Here is a 27,159-nt window from a genome sequence, read left to right as displayed (position 1 = left end):
CTCTCTTGTAGTTTTTTTTGTTTGTTTGTTTGAAGGCCACACCTGCAGCATATAGAAGTTCCTGGGTTAGGGGCTGAATCAGAGCCTCATCTGCCGGCCTGTGCCATAGCCCCAGCAACACCGGATCCGAGCTGCATCCTTAACCTAATGCATGAGGTTAACGTGCATCCTCATGGTTACAATGCTGGGTTCTTAACCCGCTGAGCCACTGCAGGAACTCCTACTTTAGTTTGGTAAGGAACCTCCACGCTGTTTTTCCTACGGCGGCTGGACCAGTTTACATTCCCACTAACAGTGCAGCAGGGCTTCCTTTTCTCCACACCGTCTCCAGAATTTCTTATTAGTAGACTTTTTAATGATGGCCATTTCGGTCCAAGCGTAAGGTGACACGTCATTGTGGTTTTGGTTTGCGTTTCTCTAATACTCAACGATGCCGAGCATCTTTTCATGTGCCTCTTGGCCATCCGCGTGTCTTCTTTAGAGAAGTGTCTGTTGAGGTCTTCTGCCCATTTTTTGATTCGTTGTTTAATTTTTGGTACTGAGATGTATGAGCTATTTTGGAAAGGAAGCCCCTGTTGGTCACGTAGTTTGCAAATATTTTCTCCATTTTTTGGTGGGTTGTCTTTTTGTTTGGGTCCTTGATTTTGTTTTAAGTTTAGTGAAGGGAGCTTTTCAAGTTCATTTTAGGTTTCACCCTTTATTTGGTATCTGCCATATCATTTCTGCGAAAACCTTGGGAGTTAAGACTACTATCCCCTTGGAGTTCCCATTGTGGCGCAGTGGTTAACGAATCCGACTAAGAAGCATGAAGTTGTGGGTTCGATCCCTGGCCGTGCTCAGTGGGTTAAGGATCTGGCGTTGCCGTGAGCTGTGGTGTAGGTTGCAGACGTGGCTCGGATCCCGTGTTGCTGTGGCTGTGGTGTAGGCTGGCGGCTACAGCTCCGATTAGACCCCTAGCCTGGGAACCTCCATATGCTGCGGAAGCAGCCCTAGAAAAGGCAAAAAGACGAAAAAAAAAAGAAAAAGACTACTGTCCCCTTTGGCCAATGAGGAGACTGAAGATGAGACGACACGGATGATAATGCACTTGACATCCTTGCCAGAAATGGTGGCCCGGCCTCTATCCTGTGCCGTGTACAGTAGTGGAGTCTGATGCGGGGTCCCATTTAAAGTTACTGTTACCCGCTAGTCTTTGCTGAACCTCTGGGGTGCACCAGGCGCTATTCTGGCATGCCATAGACTGGAAGGTTTATGTCCCCCCCAAATTCCTATGTGAAGCCTCGCCCCTGATGTGATGGTATTTGGGGGCGGGGATCTTTGGGAGGTGATGAGGGCATGAGGGCAGCCCCTGGGGCATGCGATTAATGCTTTCTTCGAGCGACCCCAGGGAGCTCCCTCGCCTCTGCCACCCCGTGAGGACACAGAAAGAAGACTGTCTTTAAACCAGACACGGCATCTGTTAGCAACTTGAACTTAGACTTCTTATCTCCAGACCTGAGAGGTATGAGTTTATCGTCTAAGGCCCCTGGTCTGCGGTGTTTTGTTATAGCAGCCGCAGCCAACTGAGACAGTATTTTTTTAACTTCCACCAATAAATATTTATTGAGTGCATGGTCTCCATTGGTGGAACCCTTTTGGTTGGCTCTGCAGACCATTCTCAGCCCCTTTTAAGCCATCGCCAACCACAGAGACTGGAAATACAGACTTTGTCTTTCCCAGCTTTGGTCAAAGCAGGCGGTGGCCGGGTCATCCATGTTTTCACCATGAGACAGAAGCTACTGGGTGGCTTGTAGGAAAGCTTTTTCCCCTGCTCTAAGGGACAGTCACCAGAGGAGAGCCCCCTGCTTCTGGCCCTTCTGTTTCTTTCCTGCCCTAAAAATAAATATACTCTGCGGAGCAGTGGCAGCAGTCTTGGGACCATGAGGCACAATCACAGGGAGGAAAAAGCTCAAAGACATAGTATTTTATACAGGTCCTCATGTTTCATCCTCACAATTAGAAGAGACATAGATGGAATTAGTGTTCACGTTTAACAGATGGAGAAACTGAAGCACAAGATGCAGAAAAGCTTGTCCACAGTCACACAGGATCCAGCCCCAGGCGGTCAAGTTTATTTGTTCATGCGATGCTCAGATGTGACACCTCATGAACCAACAGCCCGTGGCCTCGCTGTCTGTCTAATAAAGAGCTCTCAGAACATAATTCATGGTTTTTGCTTTACAGGGACTCTGTGGCCCATGAAAGGTACAAAAGACGTGGGGGAACCCCAGCCCCCCATGATCCCTCTGAAGAAGCCACCCGGTGGTTACTTCATCAAAGTCAGCTGGCGCCCCTGAAGTCAGAACGCCCTCGACACGCTGCGATTTAATCTGAAGGCTCCGATTTTGTTATCTTAGCAAAGGCCACTAGGCGATCTCTCCTGCATTTGTCATCGTCCCTTAAAACATGATATAATTGGAAGTTGCTGTGCTGGGCTGAGGGTAGGATGACATTTTATGCACATTCAATTTGGACATAAATGTCATATTTGCACTAGGTTGGGGCTTCTGGCTGTAAGGATAAAATGTTCATGAGTGATGAGCAGACCCGCAGGAGAATCTTCGTGAGTGGGAGGAAAGCAGTTTCTGGTGACCCAGGCAGAGAGAAATTAATTACTGCAGGCATAAGGTTGTCACTTTTCTCTGAAAAGCAAGTGTTTGCTTTCTTTGCATTTTCTTATTGTGACACTGCAAAATAGATTCTCTCCATCCTCCTGCCGTAAACATCAGATAAAGACAGATCAACATTTTTTCCATTTAAAATGCATATAGGAGTTCCCGTTGTGGCTCAGCAGAAATGAACCTGACTAGCATCCATGAGGATGGGGGTTCGATCCCTGGCCTCACTCAGTGGGTTAAGGATCTGGCATCGCCGTCACCTGTGGTGTAGGTTACAGACGCGGATCTGGTGTTACTGTGGCTGTGGTGTAGGCTGGCAGCTGTAGCTCCAAGTGGACCTGTAGCCTGTGAACTTCCATATGCTGCACCTGCAGTCCTAAAAAAAAAAAAAAAAAGCATATATATGCATATATATGAATGCCCTCTTTATATAGATCAATAATATATGATATACAATGATACGTGATATTATGCATATATATATTTGAGGAGCTGTTGTAAATTAGCACCTCTGTCTTCCAGACACTTCATATCAGCTGTTCTTTTCATTTTGATTTAATTCTGAGGCTAATCCTTGGTTCCTACTGCCTCCCTCCCCCGCCTCTTCCATTCAGTGCAGTCGTGCATTCTCTTGGCCCTGACAGCTTATTATCCTTCCACTCCTGTCCCCAAGCCACCCTCATGCCTGCCTTGAGTTTGGTGAAAGTTGACTAATGATCTTTTAGCTTTCATTTCTGCCCCGCGGTCTATTCTCCGTAGAGCAGCCAGGGTAAGCTTCAAAAACAAAAAAACAAAAAACAAAAAAAAACTGAAGTCAGGTCATGTCATACTTGTTCCAAACCATCCAGAATAAAATTCAAGTTCTTTTCTGTTGGGAGTTGAGGCTAATAAATAATACCATTCCCTCTCTGTTACCTCCCTGCCCCGGCTTGGAACCAGTTGAACCCAGAAGTAAGACCGATGGAGGTGCAAATATCATGCTTGTTACCGATAAAGAGGTTGTCGGGGAGCAGAGCTTGGGTCTGCTTCTTCTTTTTTTTTTTTTTTTGTCTTTTTGCCATTTCTTGGGCCTCTCCCATGGCATATGGAGGTTCCCAGGCTAGGGGTTGAATCGGAGCTGCAGCCACTGGCCTATGCCAAAGCCACAGCAACGCCAGATCTGAGCTGAGTCTGCAACCTACGCCACAGCTCACGGCAACGCCGGATCCTTAACCCACTGAGCAAGGCCAGGGATCGAACCCGCAACCTCATGGTTCCTAGTCGGATTCGTTGACCACTGTGCCACGATGGGAACTCCTGGCTCTGCTTCTTGAGTGGGCTCAGTACTGCCCTTAATTGAACTTCCTCCCCCTTCATAGGCATCTGCCTCCTTAGAAGCATAAATGTCGCCTTTTGGGGGAAGTCTTCACTGCTCCCTGTTTAGACTGTCACTCTCCCATCTGTAATCATGCCATCTGCTCCCTTGTAGCAAGATCATCCTTTTCCCGGTTGATTTATGGGAGAATTTGTATATGTTGAAAATCTCCCTGCAGGGTGTAGCTTGTATTCGCATGTTGTGGTGACTTTTGATAAAAATGATCGTCGTTTTATGGAAATTAAATGACCAATCCTTTCCTTTGGACGTTAGCGTATCGTGTGTCTCCTTTGAAAAATCTTTCTCATTCTGCAGGACATAATGGAATTTCCCTCTATTTTCTTGGAACAGTTCAAAGTTTCTATATGATAATAATTTCCAGAGCCTTCTGTGCTGAGCTGTTGGTTTTTGTGTGGGGTGGTATTTGGGTCCAATTTTATTTCGTTCCTATGGAGACCCCCCTGTTTCAGCATCTGTCATAGTCCTTCTTGGAGACAATGTCTCCCTTGCCCAGTGGCCTGCGGTGTCACATATCATTTTCTTACACGTGTGAGTTTGTTTCTGCGTTTCTGCTCTGTTTCTATGGTCTGTTTGTCCGACCCAGCACCACAATTAAACTGTATGAATTGTTACAACCTGATAGTAATAAGAGAATATTAAGAAGAAATTTTAAATCTCTCATGATCCCATCACCTAAAAACTATCTCTCTCAATTTTTTTGGCATCTGCCTTCAGTCTTTTTTTTTTTGGCTGCCCCACAGCATAGGAGTTCCCAGGACAGGGATCAGATCTGAACCAAAGTTGTGACCTATGCAGCAGCGGTGGCAACGGCCAGATCCTTTAACCCACTGTGAAGGGCCAGGGATCAAGCTCTGATCCCATTTCCCCCTGGGAGGGGGGGGCTTAGTCTTGTATTTATGCCTATTTTTGTGAGTTTTCATTTTTCTTTAACATAATTTTTATTTTTCCTTAACATCTGTTTTCCTTATAGATTTGAATTTTCATTTTTCTTCCTTGTAAGAAAGAAATTTTCCCTTCCCCCCCCCCTACATTTTGATGCACATGGGCAAATGCTCCAAATGTATGTTTTTATTATGAGAAGCATATGAACAAAGCGTTAAAGTTTTAAGAGGAATAAAGAAGCATTTCGTTTTGGAAGAAATCAAGAAAGACATTGTGACTCTAAACTACTTACCAACGTAGGGCTTTTCCTGTTGATCCATGAATGTGTGGCAGGGGCTGGGTCATCTGTTCAAACTGACCCAAAAGACATCCGGGAATGATGGATGTTTTAAAAGTCTAACCCTCATTTTTCAAGCCTTTCCGATGGAAGCGAGACATTGGTTAGGTGGGATCATCACTGAACTATTTATCTCAGGAACAGTGACACAAAAATATGTGGAATCCATTCCCTTCTGCAGTGTTGATGGGGACCCTTCCAGAGTCAGGAATTCTGGAGAGCAGAGTGGGCTAACTAAGTTTTTAGTCAAAAGGGATCCAACCTGGAATCTGTCTGGGCGGGGGCATGCACTTTCAGGAAGTTGATGCGTTGATTGTTGTCAGGAGGTGTTTCAAGATTTTAGGCACTTGAATCAGATTTTACATCATTCTCTAATTCGATTGCATGACCCCTGGCATCATTTCGTCTCCAAATGATGCTCTCTTTGGTCAGATCCAATTAGGAGACTGCGTGCAAAGGCAGAGGACTTTTCACGGGAATATGTCCTTTTTGAGTTCCAGCAGAGACACCTGGAGATGGCTGGCCCTTGTTTGTTCTGTCAAACAGCTTCCCACTTAGATTTAGTTTTGTTTTTGTTTTTGTTTTTTGGTCTTTTGTTGTTGTTATTTCTTGGGCCGCTCCTGCAGCATATGGAGGTTCCCAGGCTAGGGGTTGAATCGGAGCTGTAGCCACCGGCCTACACCAGAGCCACAGCAACGCGGGATCCGAGCCGTGTCTGCAACCTACACCACAGCTCACGGCAACGCCAGATCGTTAACCCACTGAGCGAGGGCAGGGACCGAACCCGCAACCTCATGGTTCCTAGTCGGATTCGTTAACCACTGCGCCACGACGGGAACTCCTTTTTGTTTTTTTTAATTTAGATCCATTTACAGATGGATCTAAATAGAGTCCTTATTGCTTAGCTTCTCCTGGAGTGGCATAGAGAACTATTTTGGGTTTTGTTTTATTTATCCAACATTAGATGTTGTTTTCCCTAAGCCACTTTGAGCGTCATCACATTCCTCTCAACCTTTGGTGTAGACACAATTGCGGCATCTCTGAGCATCTTTGAGATGAATGGGAACTTAGCAGCTAGTCTTACGCTGATTCAGGAATCTCTTCTCCAGCACCCAATACACAGTATTGAATGATAACCCTAAGCCAGAAAACGTACCTGCACAGCTAGGTGCCTGGTGTGCCCGGCTCACTTTCTCAAGTGCATTCTGTTATGGAACTCTGCTGATTGGAAGCAAATTCCTCCCGCCCCTTATCTGAAATCGGCCTGCAAAGACTCTCCGCCTGTCGAGTCTCGTCTCACCCTTTATGCAGTGTTATATGTGCAGTGTTATATACATGCGGTGTTCAGTCTTGCCTATTACGGTGTGAGTGCCTTAGTGTTTAAAGGCCAGTAGTTCTCAAATTTTAGTGCATATCAGAATCCCCTGGAGAGCTTTGCGAAGGCACAGACTTCTGGCCCTACCTGAGAGGTTCTGATTCCATAAGTCTGGGATGGGACCAGGGAATTTGCATTCGTAACAAGTCTCCAGGGGAATCTCGTGCTGCTGTTCTGGGGACCACACTTTGAGAACTTCTGCTAAAGATACAGAGCATCCCTTCGTGTAGGTGTTAGGCATTTTGTTACCTGCCAGGGATAGAGCAATGAGCAGAACAGGTGCCGCCTTGACCCTCATGAAATTTACGGCCCAGTGGAACTTACTGGAAATATAAACAGCAAAATGAGCTCTTTGTGATACTCCCATCGCGGCTCAGCAGAAACGAACTCAACCAGTATTGATGAGGATGCGGGTTCAATTCCCGGCCTCCCTCAGTGGGTTAAGTGTCCTGTGTTGCCGTGAGCTGTGGTGTAGGTCACAGATGTGGCTCAGATCCTGCATTGCTGTGGCTGTGGTGTAGGCTGGTGCTGCTGCTCCAATTTGACCCCTAGCCTGGGAACTTATCTATGCCATGAGTATGGCCCTAAAAGGAAAAAAGAAAAAAAAAAAGAGGAGGTGTTTGTTATGAAAAGGAAGGTTTGAGAAACTCTGAGAATATAACGTAGGGACCTCATCTGGTCAATGGGTCCGAGTCAGGGAGGCCTCCATGCAGAAGTGATTTTTGAACCGTGACCTGAAATATAGATCGGGGTTTATCAGACGGAAGAAGAGGATGGAGAAATGAGAAAGAAAAGTTCTGTGAATGGGCACAGGTTGGGCAAAGATGGATGATGCATAAATACAGGACCCACAGACATAGCCGGTGTGGTGGGCATGCAGAAAGGAAGGAGGGGGCTGGAGGCAGTGGAGGCGCTTTCTGCACTAGCTTAGGATGCTCGGTTTTTATCCCAAGGTAAATGGAACACCATTAACCCTTTGCAGGGTTTTTTTTTTTTTGGTCTTTTTTGGGGGCCGTACCCATGGCATATACAAGTCCCCATGCTGGGGGTCCAGTTAGAGCTGTAGCCTCTGGTCTGTGGCATAGCCACAGTATCTGAGCCTCGTCTGCAACTTATACCACAGCTCATGGCACTACATCAGGTTTTAAAACAGGTGACATGGGGGTGACGTTTGTTTTGTTAATTTATATTGATTTACTGATTTATAAAATCAAGTCTTGGGAGTTTCCTTTGTGGCTCAGCACTTAACGAGCCTGACTAGGACCCATGAGGTTCAATCCCTGGCCTTGCTCAGTGGGTAAGGATCCGGCGTTGCCATGAGCTGTGGCGTAGGTGGCAGACACAGCTCGGATCCCACGTGGCTGTGGCTATGGCTGTGGCGTAGGCTGGGGGCTACAGCTCCAATTCCACCCCTAGCCTGGAAACGTCCATGTGCTGCAGGTGTGGACTTAAAAAAAAAAAAGCAATAAGTAAATAAAAGTAAAAATTAGAAAAAATAAAATCAAGTCTTACTTGATTCTCTTTCTGGTGCCTAGCATCATGTGTGCAGAAGGGAAGCTTAGATGCTCTTTGCTTTGTGCATAGTGAGTGCTCTAGAAATATTAGTTCCCCTGAGATGGGGTGTGTGTGTGTGTGCGTGTGCGTGTGTGTGTGTGTGTGCGCGCACATGCGCGTGTGTCAGTGATTTAGGAAATAAATAGCTTAGGCACAGCAAGCCCAGTTTTGGAGCTGGGAGAACTGCCAATGGTCGGCTTCCTTGAGGCTGATTGCACTGCCCTGGGAATAACCATGGCGGGGGGCCCCCCTTAAGCAGTCAGTAATTTGAATTATAGATTACACTGATTTAGAGGAGGCATAATTTTGCACTCTTTGACTTAAATGCAAGATTAAGATTGACTGGTATAATTTAGGGTTCATAAAAATACTGCTGACCTACGGAACTGAAAAACTTTGGATTCTTCCTTGGCAGAGGGTCCTTCTGCATTTTATGAGAAAGAAGGGGTGGTAGGGGAGGAAGCACGTAGGAAAGTGGCACCAGTCACAGATTTTGCTGTCATTGCAGGAGTGCCTGTCCCTTTTATCTCATTACTGTGTTTGGAAGAGCAATGAAATTTGGAAGGAGGGAGTGTGCAAATGAGTTCAGGGCATTGCCTAACGTATGGCTTCAATTACAAGATTTGGCCCTTGCACTTAGGGGGAGTGTTTTGAGACAGCACAGATATCACAGTTACACAATGTGGCATCTGAGAACCATCTGATTTATTGTTTTAATAATTTGGAGAAAATAAGATCTCATTCCCAATTGGACTTTGTCCCTTGGTCTTCGTATCTGGATTGGGGGAAAGACATTTGTCATAGCCCCCAAACAGGGAGGGAAGATGACGTGAGGATGTCTCCTTCAGGAAGGGATGAGAGTGTCAGCATCAGTTAGGTCTAGAGTGGCTCTTGGTTCAGTGAGCAGATTAGTCTCCTGAATGACAGTCTTCTCGCTTGAAACATAAAGATAATCCTTGCAACCTTACATGGAATCTTGATACAGTGCCAGTTCTATATCTAAGGAGGTCGCAGGCCTTCTAAGAATTCTTCTCAAGTGGAAGCTGCTATTATTGTTATTGCTACTATCGTTATTGTTTTCCATGTGATATATCAGTGGGGCAAGTATCTGTTATCCACTTTTCAGGTCTCTCTAAAGAGCTGAAATCGATGCTGCTGTTATTCAAGCCCCAGCCCTGGGAGTTACACAGAGACACTTCTGCTGCACTGCTAGTTAACACAAGCCATTGGGCCAGCCCAGATTCCCAGGGAGTGTAAATGGATTACCCTTTTTTAAAAGAGTTTGGTGGGTACCTTTAATCCACCACGCTGATTTGTATGTTTAAAAGCTTACTCTGACTTCTATGGGGAAGAGAGCTCGGGGTGCAAAAGCAAACAGCTTATTTAGGAGCCTCTGTGGTGGCCCAGGAAGGAGACAATAGTGTCTTGGATTAAGCGCGTCAGTGGAAAGTAGATGAATTTGAGATACATTGTGAATGTCGAGCCAGATAATGGGCTGGGTCTCCAGGATAAAAACCACAGAGGGCCGTCTACAGGATGTTGAGAGTCCCCAGAGAAGATGGGATTAACCCCAGAACCCTCAATCAATAGGCTTTCAGAAACCGTGAGAGCAAAGGCGCTCCCCCGGGAACTGTCCAGGGTCCTGAAGCCTTCCCTCCAGGGCTCGTCGATCCAGTGGCCTCTGGCTTTGTGCCAGGCAATGCAATAGACACCTAGAGTACAAAGCCCAGTAGGGCAGGGTTCCCGCTTTCAATGAGCACACAATCCTTTGGATGGTTAACAAGTATGCAAGAAATCCCAGGACTGGGAGAGGCGTGCTGCGGTCAGATAAGGCTTCCCGGTGAGGATGCTCTCTGAGCTGAAGACGAAACAGTGAGCAACAGGTTGCAGGTTGCTGTGAGGCAGAGAGAAGGCAGCGCGTGCATAAACAGATTACGGGAACAGAAACTTAAAATGAAAACCTTAAACCGCTTGAGTTGCGGCTGAAAAGGCAGAGAGCACATCCTCTTCCTCACGTGGTTGGCTTGGGAACTTGGACTTCATCTGGAGGCAATGAGGAGACGCAGAGGGTTTTCAGTAGGGAGTGGGGGTGTGACACGAGTTATACCTGGGCTGTATCTCTGACTGGAGGCGGGAAGAATAGAGGTGGGAGCTGAGTGGGGTCCCTGCAGCAGTAATCAATGGAAATAGTGCAGTGGAGAACCGTTCCTGCCCTCTCCTCTTAATCAAGGTGACACCCCCAAATAGGACCTTCTACCGCAAAGTCCAGTCCATCCTTGAAGAAAATTCCTGGAGAATAAGATACTCTCCTTTCTCATAACTTCATTGGATTTCTGAGTGGTCGGATATATTCCATCACTCACACCTCTTTCCTCTATTGAAAATCATTGGCACATTGGAGGTGAGTGTTCTCAGAGATGCTGAGGCCGCTCTGTTCCTTAGAGATGCCCTGTCTGGAGGCAGTTCATGTCCTTCTCTTTGTTACTTCCCTGGTCCACCGGGATGGTAAGCAAACATCTCTTCCGTGGCTCCAACTCTTGGCTGTTCCAGTTGAAGTTCCAGCATCTGCTGTTGGAAGGAAGTAATTGAAGGTACTCCACTTTTGCCAGTAGAATAACCTGCATTCTCCACCCAAGCTTACAGCAAGAATATGCATCCAGGACTTTTTGCACCTGTGGCATATAGAGGTTCCCAGGCGAGGGGTCAAATCGGAGCTACAGCTGTCGGCCTACACCACAGCCACAGCAATGGGGGATCCAAGCCCCGTCTGCAACCTACACCACAGCTCATGGCAACACCATATCCCGGATCCACTGAGCAAGTCCAGGGATCGAACCAGCATCCTCATGGATACTGGTCGGATTTGTTTCTGCTGTGCCACAATGGGAACTCTGCTTCCAGTATTTTTAATGGACATGTGTTCCTGAGACGTTAAGGAAGTAGCTTTTGCTGGGCTCGGTGACCCAGTTGCTGCAGGAGATGGGAGATAAGGGAAGAGGAGGAAGCTCGTTGATACCTGTGACTCAGGCTTGGCATTGTTTTGTTTACTGAAGTGGATAATACAGAAGAAGGAAGACTTTTATAGGTGGAAGGGAAAACCCCTCATCTGTGAAATGGGCTGGTAGCAGACACTGCTGCTGCTCTCTCTGCCCGTGCCTGTGCCTGCTGGGATCCCTTTACCACCTGCTGGATCCCAGCGGGCTTCCCTCCAGCTTGCTAGAACCTACAGGTCTTTTTTGTTGGGCTGCGTTCAGCCTTCTGGAGCCTTCTCTGCCTGATGTACATATTGCTGGAATTGCCTAGGAATTTATATCCTCCTGAAGGTACCTGGGATGCAGATATATAAATTCTCCAGCTCCCTTGTACCTCAGAGAGTGACATCTGAGGAGTGGCTCGCATTGTCTCCAGAGCCCCCCTCAACTCCACTGGGTGTTTGCTGGCTGTCATGTTTTTCCTCGGTCTCTTCTTATTCTGGTTCCTACTTCCCTACTCTCTGACTGGTTTTCCTGCAAACTCTTTTTATTTATTTATTTATTTTTTATTAGGGTATAGTTGATTTACAGTGTTGAGTCAGTTTCTGCCGTACCCTATAGTGACCCGGTCATAACATATATATGACCAGGTATATATTCTTTTTCTCATATCATCTTCCATCAGGGTCTATCCCAAGAGACTGGATAGAGCTCCCTGTGCTCTGCAGTAGGACCTCACTGCTTATCCATTCTAAGTGACCTAATTAAACTCAAAAGCTTTTGCACAGCAAAGGAAACCATTATTTTTTTTTTAAAAAAAGACAGGCGTTCCCATTGTGGCCCAGTGGTCATGAACATGATGAGCATCCACGAGGATTCGGGTTTGATCCCTTGCCCCCTTCAGTGGGTTAAGGATCTGGCCTTGCCATGAGCTTCAGCATAGGTCACAGATGCAGCTCAGATCTGGCATTGCTGTGGCTGTGGTATAGCCAGCAGCTGCAGCTCTGATTCGACCCCTTGCCTGGGAACTTCCATATGCCACAGGTGCAGCCCTACAAAAATGAATAAATAAAATAAAATAAAATAAAAGACAACCCAGAGAATGGGTGAGAATCTTTGCAAACAGTGCAACCAACAAGGGCCTAATCTCCAAATTGTACAAACAGCTCATACAACTCAACAACAAAAAAACATACAAACTCTTAGTAGTCAACTACTTTCAGACAAAGCCTCATCTCAGGGCCTGTTTCTGTAGAACCAAAACAAATACAGGGAACATTAGTTAATAGTAATATCATAGAGCTGTGATAATTAAATACAATAATGCTTGTGAAAGACTTTATTGCAATGATTGGCACACAGTCAACAGGCAAGAACTGTTAGCTATTTTTTTTTAAACTGAGATGTTAGAAATGCTTATTTGAGGTTCCCATGGTGATTCAAATGGATATCAAATAGACAATTTGGATCAGTGGTTTTCAAAATGTTTTGTCTCAGGTCCCCTTTTTACACTTTTGAAAATTACTGAGGACCTCAAAGAGATTTTGTTTATGTGGGTTGTATCTATTTAAATTTATAACTTTAAGAGGGAAATCCAAAGAATTAAAAGAGGTTTATTTATAAATGTATTTTTATTTAAAAAAAATTTTTTTGTCTTTTTACCTTTTCTAGGGCTGCTCCTGTGGCATATGGAGGTTCCCAGGCTAGGGGTCTAATCAGAGCTGTAGCCACCGGTCTACACCAGAGCCATAGCAACGAGGGATCCAAGCCGCGTCCGCAACCTACACCACAGCTCATGGCAACGCCGGATCCTTAACCCACTGAGCAAGGCCAGGGATCGAACCCACAACCTCATGGTTCTTAGGCAGATTCGTTAACCACTGAGCCACGATGGGAACTCCTATAAATGTATTTTTAAATGACAGCAGTCCCCTACATGTTAACATAAATAATGTTTCTATTCAAATTCCTTTTTTTTTTCCAAAACAAAAATATGGGGAGAAAATGCCATTGCTTTAATTTTTGCAAATCTCTTTAATATCTGGTTTTATTGAAAGCTGTATTCTTATATCTGCTTCCATATTCAGTCTGTTGCAATGTGATGCTTTTACTGAAGCATATGAAGACAATCCAACCTTACACACACATGTTGTTGGTGGAGGGAGGGGTGTTTTGATAGTCTTTTTTTCAGATAATGTCTGATATTCTTCTTTTATATTATTCCAAAACCCAAGGAGTGGCCTTTCCTTAAAGATCAGTTGTTATATGAAGTTTGAAATCATGTCAATAAGCTTTTTATATTCTGTTACCTTAAAATCCTTTAGTCTATCTTGAAATTTAAGTGGATCTTCTAACCATCCATTATTTTGTAATATAATACAACAGTAATTTGGAAACTAGTCACTGATTTATGCAGATTTTCTCGGTGTTGGCAGGCTCCATTATACAATATTTTTATTTCTTATCTTTAATTTCATGGGAGTGTGGTTGATTTGCAGTGCTGTGTTAGTTGTGTTAGTTTCTGGTGTACAGCAAAATGAGTCAGTTATATACATACATGTATCCATTCTTTTTCAGATTCTTTTCCCATATAGAGCATTACAGAATATTGAATAGAGTTCCCTGTGCTTTACAGTAGGTCCTTGTTCGTTAACCTGTTTATATATAGTAGTGTGTAGATATTAATCCCAAACTCCTAATTTATCTTCCCCCAACCCCACGTTTCGTAACTGTAAGTTTGATTTTTGAGATCTGTGAGTTTGTTTCTGTTTTATAAATAAGTTCATTGGTATCATTTTATTAGACTCCAAATAGAAGTGATATCATATGATGTTTGTCTTTCTCTGAATTACTGCACTTACTATGATAATATCAATATTTTAAAATCATACTTATTCCAGGAGTTTGATGGTGTCTTGTCTTATATTTAAGTCTTTCAGCTGTTTTGAGTTTATTTTTGTGCATGGTGTGAGAGTATTTTCTAGTTTCATTGATTTGCATGTAGCTGTCCAGGTTTCCCAGCAATTCTTACTGAGGAGACTGTCTTTTTCCCATTTTATGTTCTTGCCTCCTTTGTCAAAGATTAATTGACCATAGGTATCTGGGTTTATTTCTGGGTTCTCTATTCTGTTCCATTGGTCTGTATGTCTGTTTAGGTACCAGTACCACACTGTCTTGATGACTGTGGCTTTATAATATTGCCTGAAGTCTGGGAGAGCTATGCCTCCTGCTTGGTTTTTGTTCCATATAAATTTTTGTGTTGTTTGTTCTAGTTCTGTGAAAAATGTCATGGGTAATTAGTTAGGGATTGCATTGAATCTGTAGATCGCTTTGGGTAGTATGGCCATTTTTATCATACTAATTTTTCCAACCCAAGAGCATGGAATATCTTTCCATTTCTTTACATCTTCTGTAACTTCTTTGATTAATGTTTTATAGTTCTCAGCATATAAGTCTTTCACCTCCTTGGTCAGGTGTATACCCAGGTATTTGATTTTGGGGGGTGCAATTTTAAAGGATATTGTATTTTCGTGATCCTTTTCTAATATTTCATTGTTAGTATACAGAAATGCGACTGATTTCTGATGTTAATCTTAAATCCTGCTACTTTACTTCTGGATGAGAATATAGGCAGAACATTCTCTGACATCAACCTTATAAATGTTTTCTCAGGTCAGTCTCCCAAAGCAACAGATATAAAAGCAAAATTAACTATTGGGACCTAATCAAACTGACAAGCTTTTGCACAGCAAAGGAAACCAAAAAGAAAACAAAAGACAACTTACAGAATGTGTGAAAATAGTTTCAAATGATGCAACCGACAAGGGCTTAATCTCTAAAATATACAAGTGATTTATACAACTCAACAGCAAAAAAGCCAACAACCCAATTGAAAAATGGGCAAAAGACCTGAATAGACATTTCTCCAAGGAGGATATACAGATGGCCAACAAGCACATGAAAAAATGCTCAACATCCCTGATTATTAAAGAAATCAAAACTACCATGAAATACCACCTCACACCAGTCAGATTGGCCATCATGAGTAAGTCCACAAATAACAAATGCTGGAGGGGGTGTGGAGAAAGGGGAACCCGCCAGCACTCTTGGTGGGAGTGTAAGCTGGTACATCCACTATGGAGAACAGTATGGAGGTACCTTAGAAATCTATACACAGAACTACCATAGGACCCAGCAATCCCACTCTTGGGCAGATATCCAGACAAAACTTTCCTTAAAAAAGACGCATGCACCCACATGTTCGTTGCAGCTCTATTCACAATAACCAAGACATGGAATCAACCCAAGTGTCCATGGACAGATGAATGGATTAGGAAGATGTGGTATATATACACAATGGAATACTACTCAGCCATAAGTAAGAACAAAATAATTTGCAGCAACATGGATGGAACTAGAGACTCACATCCTGAGTGAAGTAAGTCAGAAAAAGAAAGACAAAATACTATATGATATCATTTATATCTAATATATGGCACAAATGAACCTTTCCACAGAAAAGAAAGAAAATCATGGACTTGGTGGATAGACTTGCGGTTGCCCGGGGGGAGGGGGAGGGAGTAGGATGGATTGGGAGCTTGGGGTGAATGGGTGCAAACTGTCGCTTTTGGAATGGATTAGCAGCAATCCTGCTGTTTAGCACTGAGAACTATGTCTAATTGTTTATGATGGAGCATGATAATGGGAGAAAAAAGAATGTATGCCTGTATGTGTAACTGGGTGACCATGCTGTACAGTAGAAAAAAATTGTATTGGGTCCATGATTTTCTTTTCTGAGGAGATGTTCATTTGTGCTGGATATTAGATTCCAGTTATAAGTGATATCGTATGGTATTTGTCTTTGTCTTTCTGGCTCGTGGACTTGGAAAACAGACTTGTGGCTGCCTGATGGGAGGGGGAGGGAGTGGGAGGGATCGGGAGCTTGGGCTTATCAGACACAACCTAGAATAGATTTACAAGGAGATCCTGCTGAATAGCATTGAGAACTATGTCTAGATACTCATGTTGCAACAGAAGAAAGGGTGGGGGAAAAATGTAATTGTAATGTATACATGTAAGGATAACCTGACCCCCTTGCTGTACAGTGGGAAAATAAAAAAATTATTAAAAAAATTGTATTGGGGAAATAACAATAAAAAAAATAAAACACATCCACTGCTGAAAAAAATATTAAAAAGAGGACCTCCATGTCATCCAGCAATTCCACTTTGGGGAATTATGCTATGGAAATGAAAGCAGTGTGTTGGAGAGACATTTGCATTCCCACATTCATAATAGCATTATTTACAATAGAAAAGACATGGAAACAAAAATAAATAAATAAAAATAAAATAAAACCATACTTATTAATATCACTACCAAACTCATCAGAAACATCTTTAAGTGTTGGAAAGCTGTGGAACTCATGTGACAGACACAGCTTTCCTAAAAGTCTACTTTTCACTTGAAAACTCTCATCTTATCATCAGCAACGGATACAGTCAGATCTTTTTCTTGAAATGACAGGCTTACTTCATCTTCAGGTTTCCAGGGAGTCAATCTCTGCAGTAAAAATAGCATCCCCTGAAAAAAAAAGTCTAGTTCTGTTTATGACTTTATGCAAAAGGGTTTGTCTGTTTTTCGGAGAGACGTTCTTTGTACAAATTACCCATTTTGTCATACAAGACTATCATATCAAAAGGAAAGGACGCAAGTTTAATAAAGTTTTTCCCTGCCTCATCAGTGCCACTCCTAAGTGAGCTGGCTTTTCTTTGTGAATGTGTGGCTGAGAAACCCAAGGACCACTGGTACCGTTGGGCCATTTTTTTTTTAATTTGTGCAAAAAGACCCTCTGTTTTACCCCTCGTTGCTTTTGCACTGTCAGTGAGGACACGTTCCCGGATTCAGAAGCTAGCCAGCACTTTGCCTTCAGCACCGCTCTTGCTAGAGCTCTGATGACTCATTCATTGGTGCTGATGCCAGAAGAACAAGCAAAACTGCATGTCCTGCCATGCCTGTCGCTTTGTAAGGCAGAAGTACAGTTGGACCGTTGATTGGTTGACTCAGTCTTCATGTTTGCAGCTTCATCTTGAACTCAAAAGAAGACTGTACTGTCGGAAACGGGCAATGCTGTGTTTTCTTCTGCGGACTTGTCACCCAGCAGAAATTCAGTCATGTCAGTGGTGGAAGAGGCCTTAGTAGCCTCCAAGCTATATTTGTGCTTCCCGTCAATGAAATATGATAATTTATCCCGTGCGTGAATGGCTTTTTCATTTACAGTACGAAGAACTGTGATAAATACATTTCTTGGCTGTTAAGGAACTTGTTTGTCCTCTCTGTTTAAGATGATTAGTTCATTGCTTTTCTTTAAACTCTGAATGATTGGCTTCAAAATGACATGTCATTTAACTGGCACCACAGTACCATTCTAAAATGCTCTATTCCATAAAACAGGGTAAGACAAATGGTTAACATCTGTAAAGTGGACGAAAAGAAAGTAGTTCTGTTTGTTTTTCACTGTAGCTTTGTTTATTTTGCTACTTAATTTCGTGGGCGTGCCTTCCTCTCTTCCATGAGTCAGAACTGTCTGATATGTCAGTTTCATCTTTCTCAGCAATTTTAGTCATAGATGATTCAACTGTGGGTTAAAGAGTGAATCGTTTAAATTTTTTGAAGCTAATGACCTATCCTTAAATAAAAGAAAAAATATTATTAATGTTCATTTACTTCAGTGTAAAATATTACTAAGTTATAAAATAATAAAGCATTTACGTAAGATTTAATATTTTACACTTTTGAGTTCCCATTGCAGCTCAGTGGGTTACGAACCCGACTTGTATCCATGAGGTTGTGGGTTCAATCCCTGGCCTCACTCAGTGGGTTAAGAATCTGGCATTGAGGTGAACTGTGGTGTAGGTTGCAGATGCGTCTCAGATCCCGTGTTGCTTTGGCTGTGGTGTAGGCCAGCAGCTGTAGCTCTAATTCGACCCCTAGCCTGGGAACCTCCATATGTTGTGAGTGCAGCCCTAAAATGCAAAAAATAAAAATAAAATACATTTGCAATATTTTTATTTTCTAAAAAATGTTTTGAAATTACAAATATAACAAATAGGACAAAGTAGGATAGTTTGCGTGTTTCAGAGGTAGTATAGGGAGAAATCCAGAGTTTCAAACGAACAATTTATTGCATAATAATGAGGTTACAAATATGAAGCAGATATAAGCAAAGATGGCTGATGAGAACACAGTGGAGAAGTTCCCACTGCAGCCTCTCTGGAGCGCTGGGTGGCAGGTTCAATCCCCGGCCCTGCACAGTGGGTTAAGAATCCTGCATTGCAGTGTAGGTCACAACCACAGCTGGGATCTGATCCCTGGCCAGAAACTCTGTGGGCCTTGGGGTGGCCAAAAAAGAAAAGAAAAACCCACAATGGAAATTCTGAGAACAAACTGAGATAATCTTTGAAAATGAAAATATCTGAGCAGCTACGTTAGAAAGCTCTAGAAAACACAAGGATGTCCAGGAATGCCTTCCATTTAAATTTGACATCACAAGATGTCATGTGGCCTTCGGAAAACTCCACTGCACACTCCTGAGAGGATGAAAGTTCTGATACATAAAGATTTACTAGTATTGGAGTTCCCATCATGGCATAGTAGAAATGAATCTGACTAGGAACCATGAGGTTATGGGTTCGATCCCTGGCCTCACTCAGTGGGTTAAGGATCCAGCATTGCCATGAGCTGTGGTGTAGGTGGCAGATGTGGCTTAGGTCTGGTGTTGGCTGTGGCTGTGGCATAGGCTGGCAGCTGCAGCTCCAATTCAGCCCCTCGCTTGGGAACCTCCATATGCTGCAGGTGTGGCCCTAAAAAAGACAAAAAGGACAAAAGAAAAAGATGTAATAGTATGAAAATAATTTCAACTGTAGAGATACCCTGAAAGGATCTTGGATATTCCCCAAAGAAGGACACGTTGAGAAATGTTGGTGCAGAGCTTAGGATTAGTGATAAGATGATGAAGAAGCATTTATGCGTGAAACACTGAGTGCAGGTTCTGCTTTAGAGAACTCGAGTCATTACCTGCTATTATTAGAGGGGATAGGTGAATCTACAGAAAAGTTCCCTATGGGATTACCGGATATGACCATGAGAAAAATACTAGAATGGAACCTTTAGGAAAGCCAATATTTAAGGACTAGATAGATTATCAAGACATTCTAGGAATAGCGGGGGTGAGGGGAAATTGGAAAATAATGGCTGTCAAATTATGGGTGGAAACCTGCCAACAGACCTATGAAGAGTCTACAGAAATGGATGTAGAAACTTCTGGAGGAAGATTCAAGAACGCAGGAGATGATGAAGCAAGCCTGCTGATGCAGGTACAGTTTCCCAGGTGCTTCAGGCTTCTCTGTAGAGTTGTACAGCTGTAGGAAATGTCACCTTCCAGAGCGAGGACCCGCCAGGCCCGAGAAACTCTACTGTCACTCCTGCAAGGAATTCATGCCCTTCTTTCATGCTCCTTATCACACTGGCTATGGCTAGTTTTATTGGTGCCTTCCTGAGTTCCAAAAGGCAGAAAGCTCACGTATGACTTCTGTGCTCTAGCTGCCTCGTGTCACACAGGGTAGACACTCAATAAATATTGACTGAGCCAGGGATGGGCTGTGACCTTAGAAAGGGGGTTCTCAAAGGAATGGCTGCGGGTGGAAAAGAGAATCCAGATCACAACGGGCTCAAGGTTGATGGTCAGAGAGGAAGTAGAAGAAGCAAACGTAAACCCATCTTTAAAGGAACACGGATGTGAAGAAGGAAAGAGAGGAATCAAAAGACCCACAGCCCCACGAGGCTCCGGGGACAAGAGAGAATAGTTTTTTCGAGGGGAAAGATTAGTAGAATCATATGGAGACCAAAGTGGGGGGAGGGAGAGCAAGAGAGAGAAAAAGAGAGGGAGAGAGAGAATGAAAATAGAAGGAGACGGAGCCCCAGCATAAGGGTGGCAAGAATCCATTCATTCATTCATTCATTCATTCAGTAGTAACCAAATGCCTGTTATGCACTAGGTCTTGTGCTGGTTGCTTGAGAGGAATGGGGATGCTCCCTGTCATGCATCGACTTGGAAAGGAGATGGACTTGCTCCTTCCTCTACCAGTGGGTAGCTTTGGGCAAGAGGACCAATTCGCATGAACTCCAGATGTCTCATCTATAGGGAGAGCTCTTGGCTGCCTGCTGCTGGAGGTTGTTGTGCCGGGTGCTGTGTACGACGCCTGGCGTGCCTGGTGGACTGGAGTGTGTGTCTGCCACCTGCATATTTGATTTTGAATCCCAGCTCCACCATTCCCTGGATGTGTGCCCTCGGGTACGTCACCTAGTCTCCCTGTGCCTTTGTTTCCCCTCCTTGGAAAGGGAATGACAGTGCGTGTCCCTCTCAACATTATGGGGGAGGCGGAATGAGGTGGGGTGTGGCACATGCTTAGAACAGTACCAGGCATGGGGATGGTACAAGGTAAGCTTCTGCTGCTTTTCTTCTTCTCATGGCTTCCCCTTGCCTTGGAAATGTTTTACGGCAACCCTGTAAATGGTGTGGTTTGGGGGACCATTCAGAGGGTCGTAAGAATTTTGAATATTTCTCTACAGAAAGAACGTTGACTTCTTCTTCAGAGTATTCCTCCTAGATTGCGAGTCAAACTCAATCCAGTGACTTTATCCAAGATCCTGTCCACATGAAGAGAAATCAAGATAAATAGAAGGTGATAGCTTAGCAAGATATGTCAGAAATTTGCCTACACTTGAAAAGTTGGCATCATAATTTACTAAATCCGAGTGATAACACCACTTGTTATTTTTACTGGATGAAGTATTTGTCATTGAGGAAGAAAGTCTGTTGAGAACAGTCTGCTCCAGTCTCATGTGGCTAAAACTAGAATCTTCGATTTGAACCTTTGAACCCAATGGTACTTTGCATCTGTAACAAGGCTAATAACATCAGGTCCTGGGCATAACTCCCTCCTCCTAAGAGTGAGTCTGTAGAAGTGAGGACAGAGGTACCAGGTGCACAAGAGGGAAGATGGGCGATCAGCAGACAGACGTGGGCTGGAGTCCTGTCCTTGTCACTTACCAGCTTTTCAAAGAACAAGGGGGAACTGAGCATCCGACAGCAGGAGGAGACCTGGAGGAGGGGACGGGAGCAGAATTAGACTCCAGGGAAACAGAGACGGGGCGGGGTGACTGTGGGGACCATTGTGGCAGCGTCTGAATTCTTGCTGGTGGTCAGGTGTGGTGTGTGGTGTGTTGACCTTTCAGCCTAGGTCGTGGTGGGGCCATTCTCCCTCCTCTTCAGAAATAAAATTTCCTTTTTCTATAGCTGAGCCCAGAGCACTTTTTGTGATGAAGGCAGAAAATGCTTAATCTTGGCTACTTCTTCTTGGATATCAGAGGGTGAAAGGCATTTCCACATGTAACCACATGGCCAGTTAGGTCCCTGAGCTTTTCAGGGACAGAGAATATGCTTTAGGTTTGTATTTCCAGCACCTAAGAGATTATCTGAGAAAAGGAACGTGTTCAATAAATGTCCATTAATAAAATTAAAGAATACATTAATTATATTCTTTAATTTTAAGGTTTTGAGATAGTGTGACACACTAAATTACTGTTAGAAAAGTTATATGGACAGCCCCACCCCTGGGCATATACCCGGACAAAACAATAATTCAAAGGAATATACATACCCCCATGTTCATTAGGTTCATTGGGGGGCAGCACTATTCACAACAGCCAAGACTTGGAAACAACCTAAATGCCCATTGACAGAGGACTGGAGTAAGAAGCTGTGGTACATATACACAATGGAATACTACTCAGCCGTTAAAAAGAACAAAATAATGCCATTCACAGCAACACGGATTAACTGGATATTCTCATACTAAGTGATGTAAGTCAGAAAGAGAAAAGCAAATACCATATGATATCACTTATATGTGGAATCTAAAATATCTAATGAACTTATCTGCAAAACAGAAGTGGACACAGAGAACAGAACTGTGGTTGCCAAGGGGGAGGGAGTGGGATGGAAGGGGAGTTTGGGGTTGGCAGATGCAAACTATTACATTTCGAATGGATAAGCAATGAGGACCTACTGTATACAGCTATGCCAATACTATCTCCTCTTGATAACCATTGGTTACTGATTGCTGCTGCATACGAAGCTCTCTGATGAAGTTGTTTTGTAGGAGAAATGGAATATATAACCAAGTAGGAAAAAAAGGATGGTCCAGAACTCATAGGAGTCATTAAGAGGTCCAACCTCTATTAAAATGAAATTCTGCAGCCTTCAAAGGGTGTTCTGGTTAGGCTTAGTCACGTGCCTAAGCCACGCCCTGCGACCAAGGCAGTGGGGCCATCTGATTGGCCAGCCCAGCTGTCACTCAGGCTCCCTACTGCTCTTCCGGGGCTGATGGACAGCTCCTCTGCCTAAGCCCCTGGCCAAGGGGGAATGGGCGACTCTGCCTGGCAGGCAGATCATTCCTGTCACAGACACTGTGACATCCGAGAGCTAGGATGCTCCCCCCTCCACCACCTGCTTCCCGCTGCCGGCAAGAACCCTTGGGAGTGTCCCATGAAGAATCAGAGGTGAAAATGCGGTGTGAACACCTGCAGATGTTAGTTCTTGATGGCCTGCTTCCATTTCATCCATTATTTTGAGGAGTTTTCCAACTCGAGAGGTTAATACGAAAGAGCCCAGCTTCTTCAACGTGGTCTGTGGACCCAGCTGGATTTCACTGTTGGGAAATGAACAGGTGGATATGCTTTCTCTGGGCCTTACCAGAAAGATCGTGACAACACACTTAGGAGGCAGGGAGAGGACTTATGAAAAAGCAGAGGAGACTGTGAGCTGGAAACGAACGTGAGCTGGACTGAGTGTGGATCCCTGGAAGGGGTGTGTGTGGCCAGCAAGAGAAACAGCACCACCGTACCCCCAAAGATCTGTCATGCCAAAGCCACCCTTTCCCCCAAAGAGGAGCATGTCAAGGTGAGGTCGGCACTGATGTCTCCACTGCCAGATGGTGTGTTTGACGGTGTTGGAGACTCAAAGTGAGTTTTCTGGTAAAGCACCATCGGACTCTTTCCTTTGTCCTCTTTTGCTAATATTTCTCAACATTTACTTGGAGGATAAGATGGAAAGAGAATCAGAATATCTGGGTCCAAATCAGAGGCAGAAGCCTTTTCTCCCCACCAATTCCCTTTTCTGGGTCTTAGTTTTCTTATTTGAAGAGAGCTTAAAAATACGCAAGGTTGTGTTAAGCTCCCAGTCTGTGATTGTGTGATTCTTTGATGGAAATAGAGAGGGAGGCAGAAAAGGTTGGGTTTGTTTCCTGTGGCTGCTGTGACAAATTACCAATAGCTGGAAACTGTAAAACAACAGAAATTTATTCTCTTACATTTCTGGACACTGGAAGTCCCAAACTGAGGTGTCTGCCGGGCCATGCGCCCTCCGAAGGCTCTAGAAGGAGAACCCTCCCTGGCCTCTTCCATCCCCTGGTGGCTTCAGGTGTCCTTGGACTCATGGGCACATCCCTTCAGCCACTGCCTCCTTTTTCATGTGGCCTCCTCTCTGTCTCTTCTCCCCTTTTTCTGTCTCTTGTGAGGCTACTTTGTTGGATTTTGAGCCCACCCTGATTTAGGATAATCTCATGTTGAAATCTTTAATTTAATTACATCAGCACAGACTCTTCTTTCCATATATGTTCATGTTCACAGATTTCAAATGCACAAGTCTTTGGGGGAGTCATAATCTGACCCCTAACAAAAATTTTCACTGACATCCTTTTTAAAGAGATTGTTCAAATCATGGATGGCAAAAAATCTAGACGCACCTGTGTCTGTTTTGGCTCCATCCCTGGGTGCAAACCTGGCAGTGTGAAATTTAATTCAGGTAAAGGTCAGCATTTAGAATCAAACAATTAATTACCCAGAAAATACTGGAAAGATCTGACTTGGCAATAGTTCATAAAGCATTTAATTTGACCCCCCAAAATGGCACATGCCATCATTGTGGGTGGTCCTTCTAATCTACTCATTCATTGAGTAAATACATTCTCATATCTGCTTCTGTCAGCCACTGGGCAAGCTCACAGAGAAAGAAGAGGGAACTACATGTGGTTCTTGCCTGCCAAGGTTGGGGGGAAGCGTTCAACAAGGTTCATCAGTTGAATATTGAATTAAGGAACCTAGTCTAAAAACTGCAGTTCAAAAGGACACATGTACCTGTATGTTCACTGCAGCACTATTCACAATAGCCAAGACATGGAAACAACCTAAATGTCCATCAACAGATAAGTGGATTACGAAGATGAGGTACATATACACAATGGAATACTACTCAGCCATAAAAAAGAGCATAGTAATGCCATTTGAGCTACATGGATGCAACCAGAGATTCTCATACTAAGTGAAGTAAGTCAGAAAGAGAAAGATAAATACCATATGATACCACTTATATGTGAAATCTAAAGTATGGCACAAATGAGCCAATCTACAGAACAGAAACAGACTCACAGACCTGGAGAACAGACTTGTGGTTGCCATCGGGGAGGGGGATGGAGTGGGATGGACAGGGAGTTTGGGGTTAGTAGATGTAAGCTATTACATTTAGAGTGGATAGACAATAAGGTCCTTCTGTACAGCACAGGGAACTATAGCCAGTCTCTTGGGATAGAACATGATGGAAGATAATATGAGAAAAAGAATGTGTGTGTGTGTGTGTATACATATATCTTACTGGGTCACTTTGCTGTAGAGCAGAAATTGACACCACAATGTAAATCAACTATATTTTAATTAAAAAGAGCCTCATCCAGCAGTGATACAGACAAGTCAGCATACTTTTGCAGTTGGTGTTTGCGGGAGACTTCGGAGGGCTCCTGTCTATGCACAGAGGAGGCAGGCATCAGTCTTCATGGGGAAGGAGGGAAGGGGCAAACAGAGCAAGATCAGTGACTGTTCTGTAGGGTTCTGCTCTGTACAGACCATCATGGTGGTAATGGGGTCAACCCCAGGGAGTCTTATGTCAGCGCATTTCTACAAAGAGGAAAATAAAGGGTAATAAGGGATACAAATCATATCTAAGCCTGTCTTTTCATAAGAGAAGACCACGGTGAGTCAGGATAGCATCACGATGGGGTGGAGATGACCAGGAAGAACACCTGATCTGTGGGCAGGCAGGGTAAGGGGAAGAAGGCAAGGGTAAGGGGAGGAAGGCAAGCCTGGGTGAAGTGGGATTGGAGAAATGGATTCATGCTTAGCTTTGGTCCTAGTGGGGTCTGATGAACGTGTCCACGGGCTGATGCAGATTCAAGCATGATTTATCCAGGTGGAAAATGTAGCATCTGGAAGGTGATGATGATAAATTATTCATTCATTCATTCATTCATTCCCTCAGCAGGTGTGTGCTCAGCATCCAAAGCATGCCAGAGATTGTGCCAGCACCGGGGGATGCAAATAAGCATATGCCAGCATCCCTCATCTCAGGGAGTTCAAAGCCCTGTGGGGAGTATGGATGAGTAGTTACAAGGCAATAAATTGAGCGCTATAACAGAAAATGAAAAAGATACTAAGGAAAGTAGAGGAGTAGCTGCTTAATGCTTTTGGAGAGATTTTGGTGATGTCTAGAAGAGATGATGTTTATCCTAAGTCTTAAAGAGGAAAGACAAGGGATTAATCAAGAACGATAAGGGATTAATGAAAGGAAGCATTTTGGGGAGGGAGGGGATTGGCTGCAAGAGCCCAACATGAGAGCCCAGTGAAGGGCTGCTGTTTCTGGAGCCAAGCACTAAACACAGGGAGAGGCAGAGACAGAAGAGGTGAGCAGGGGCTGGTGTCGGGATTTTACTCGAAGAAGACAAGAAAGGGGGTTAACCAGCAAAGAGAGAGCACACTTTCTTTTCTCTCGCTGCTGGGTGCACGAGGAAGTGCAGTGGGATGGGCTTAAAGGATGGGGTTACCAGGGCGCAGGTGTCAAGTGACAGACCGAACTGGAGGCGGGAAGGAAGTATCACATCTTTCCAGATGCTGTGTCCTCTAGGGAACTGGGCTTGTGGGCTGGGGTTGGGGGGATGTGGCCATGGGTAACAGGCCTCAGCACAGTGGGGAGAGGTGGCCAGAGTGAAGCTCTGAGTGCCCTCGGCTAAGCACAGTGGAGATGCCAGGTCTGGAGAATGAAACTGCCTAAAGGACTCCCCCGATGGAGGTGCTGCGCGTGCGTCTGGGAGCAGCTGCGCATGCGCAGGGACGTCCTGCTCCCTCAGGTGCGAGGCTGGGCTGAGTCTGCAAGGTGGTGCCGATTCTCAGGAAGTCCGTGGGGTGAGGCAGGTGCTGTGAACCACTCCAATGCAAGATGAAAAGATGCGTGCTATCGACTTTAATTATTCTTATTACTGTATTAAAGCAACAGCAGACGTGGCTTTTTCGGATTTTTCGATTTGTCTTTTGTTCTGAACGATGTTGAGGGTTAGACTCTGGTCTCTTTTTGCCTCCAACATCCTTTCCCAGCTGCACCTCTGGTCCCTGCCATGTGAACAGGACCCGTTACAACTGCATCATTCTCCTTCTCACCTCCATACCTTTATCCCAGGAGTTCCATGTGTCTGCACACCTCGTTCCTCGCAGGATGAACTCCTGGCCGTTGTGCCCTTCTTCCTAGAAGCTCGCTTTTCCTGACACCCCTGGCGGCCCTGGAGGCTTCCTTTATGCTCCCGTCTTTATCTGTGCTTCTCTCTGTCACAGCACTTAGCAGATATAATTGAAATTTTTGCCCCCTGCTCTATAACCCCCTAAACTAGAAGTTTGCTAGAGGCAGGGAACATAATTTATTTACTTTTGTGACTGAAGCAATGATTCAAACCTAGGCTTTCAGTAACTTTTTGAATCTGCGGGTGAATGAGGGAGTGAGCAAGTAAGAATATACATGAAGAAGTACAACTAAAAGCAGCGGTGGCATTCTACTATAAGGAGGCATC

The 27,159-nt window shown here is 44.3% G+C and overlaps 1 protein-coding gene and 1 long non-coding RNA gene across 5 annotated transcripts in view; both read left to right on the top strand.

Moving 5' to 3' along the window:
• STK32B (serine/threonine kinase 32B) overlaps positions 1–27,159 on the top strand; it is a 362,927-nt gene that overhangs the window by 147,026 nt on the left and 188,742 nt on the right. The gene's annotated exons all lie outside the window — the stretch shown is intronic.
• On the top strand, positions 18,675–25,750 carry LOC146400300 (uncharacterized). Its single transcript, XR_014813580.1, has 2 exons — positions 18,675–21,602; positions 22,496–25,750. It is a non-coding gene; the product is annotated as an uncharacterized LOC146400300 (long non-coding RNA).

This window comes from Sus scrofa, chromosome 8 (genome assembly GCF_054392235.1).
Source record: "Sus scrofa isolate SSC_HxYL_T2T_F1_AM1 chromosome 8, Sscrofa_HxYL_maternal_Yorkshire_Landrace_v2.0, whole genome shotgun sequence".
In the NCBI taxonomy this organism is placed as follows: Eukaryota; Metazoa; Chordata; class Mammalia; order Artiodactyla; family Suidae; genus Sus; species Sus scrofa.
Note: the sequence above shows the minus strand (reverse complement) of the source record. Positions and strands in the feature narration are given on the sequence as shown.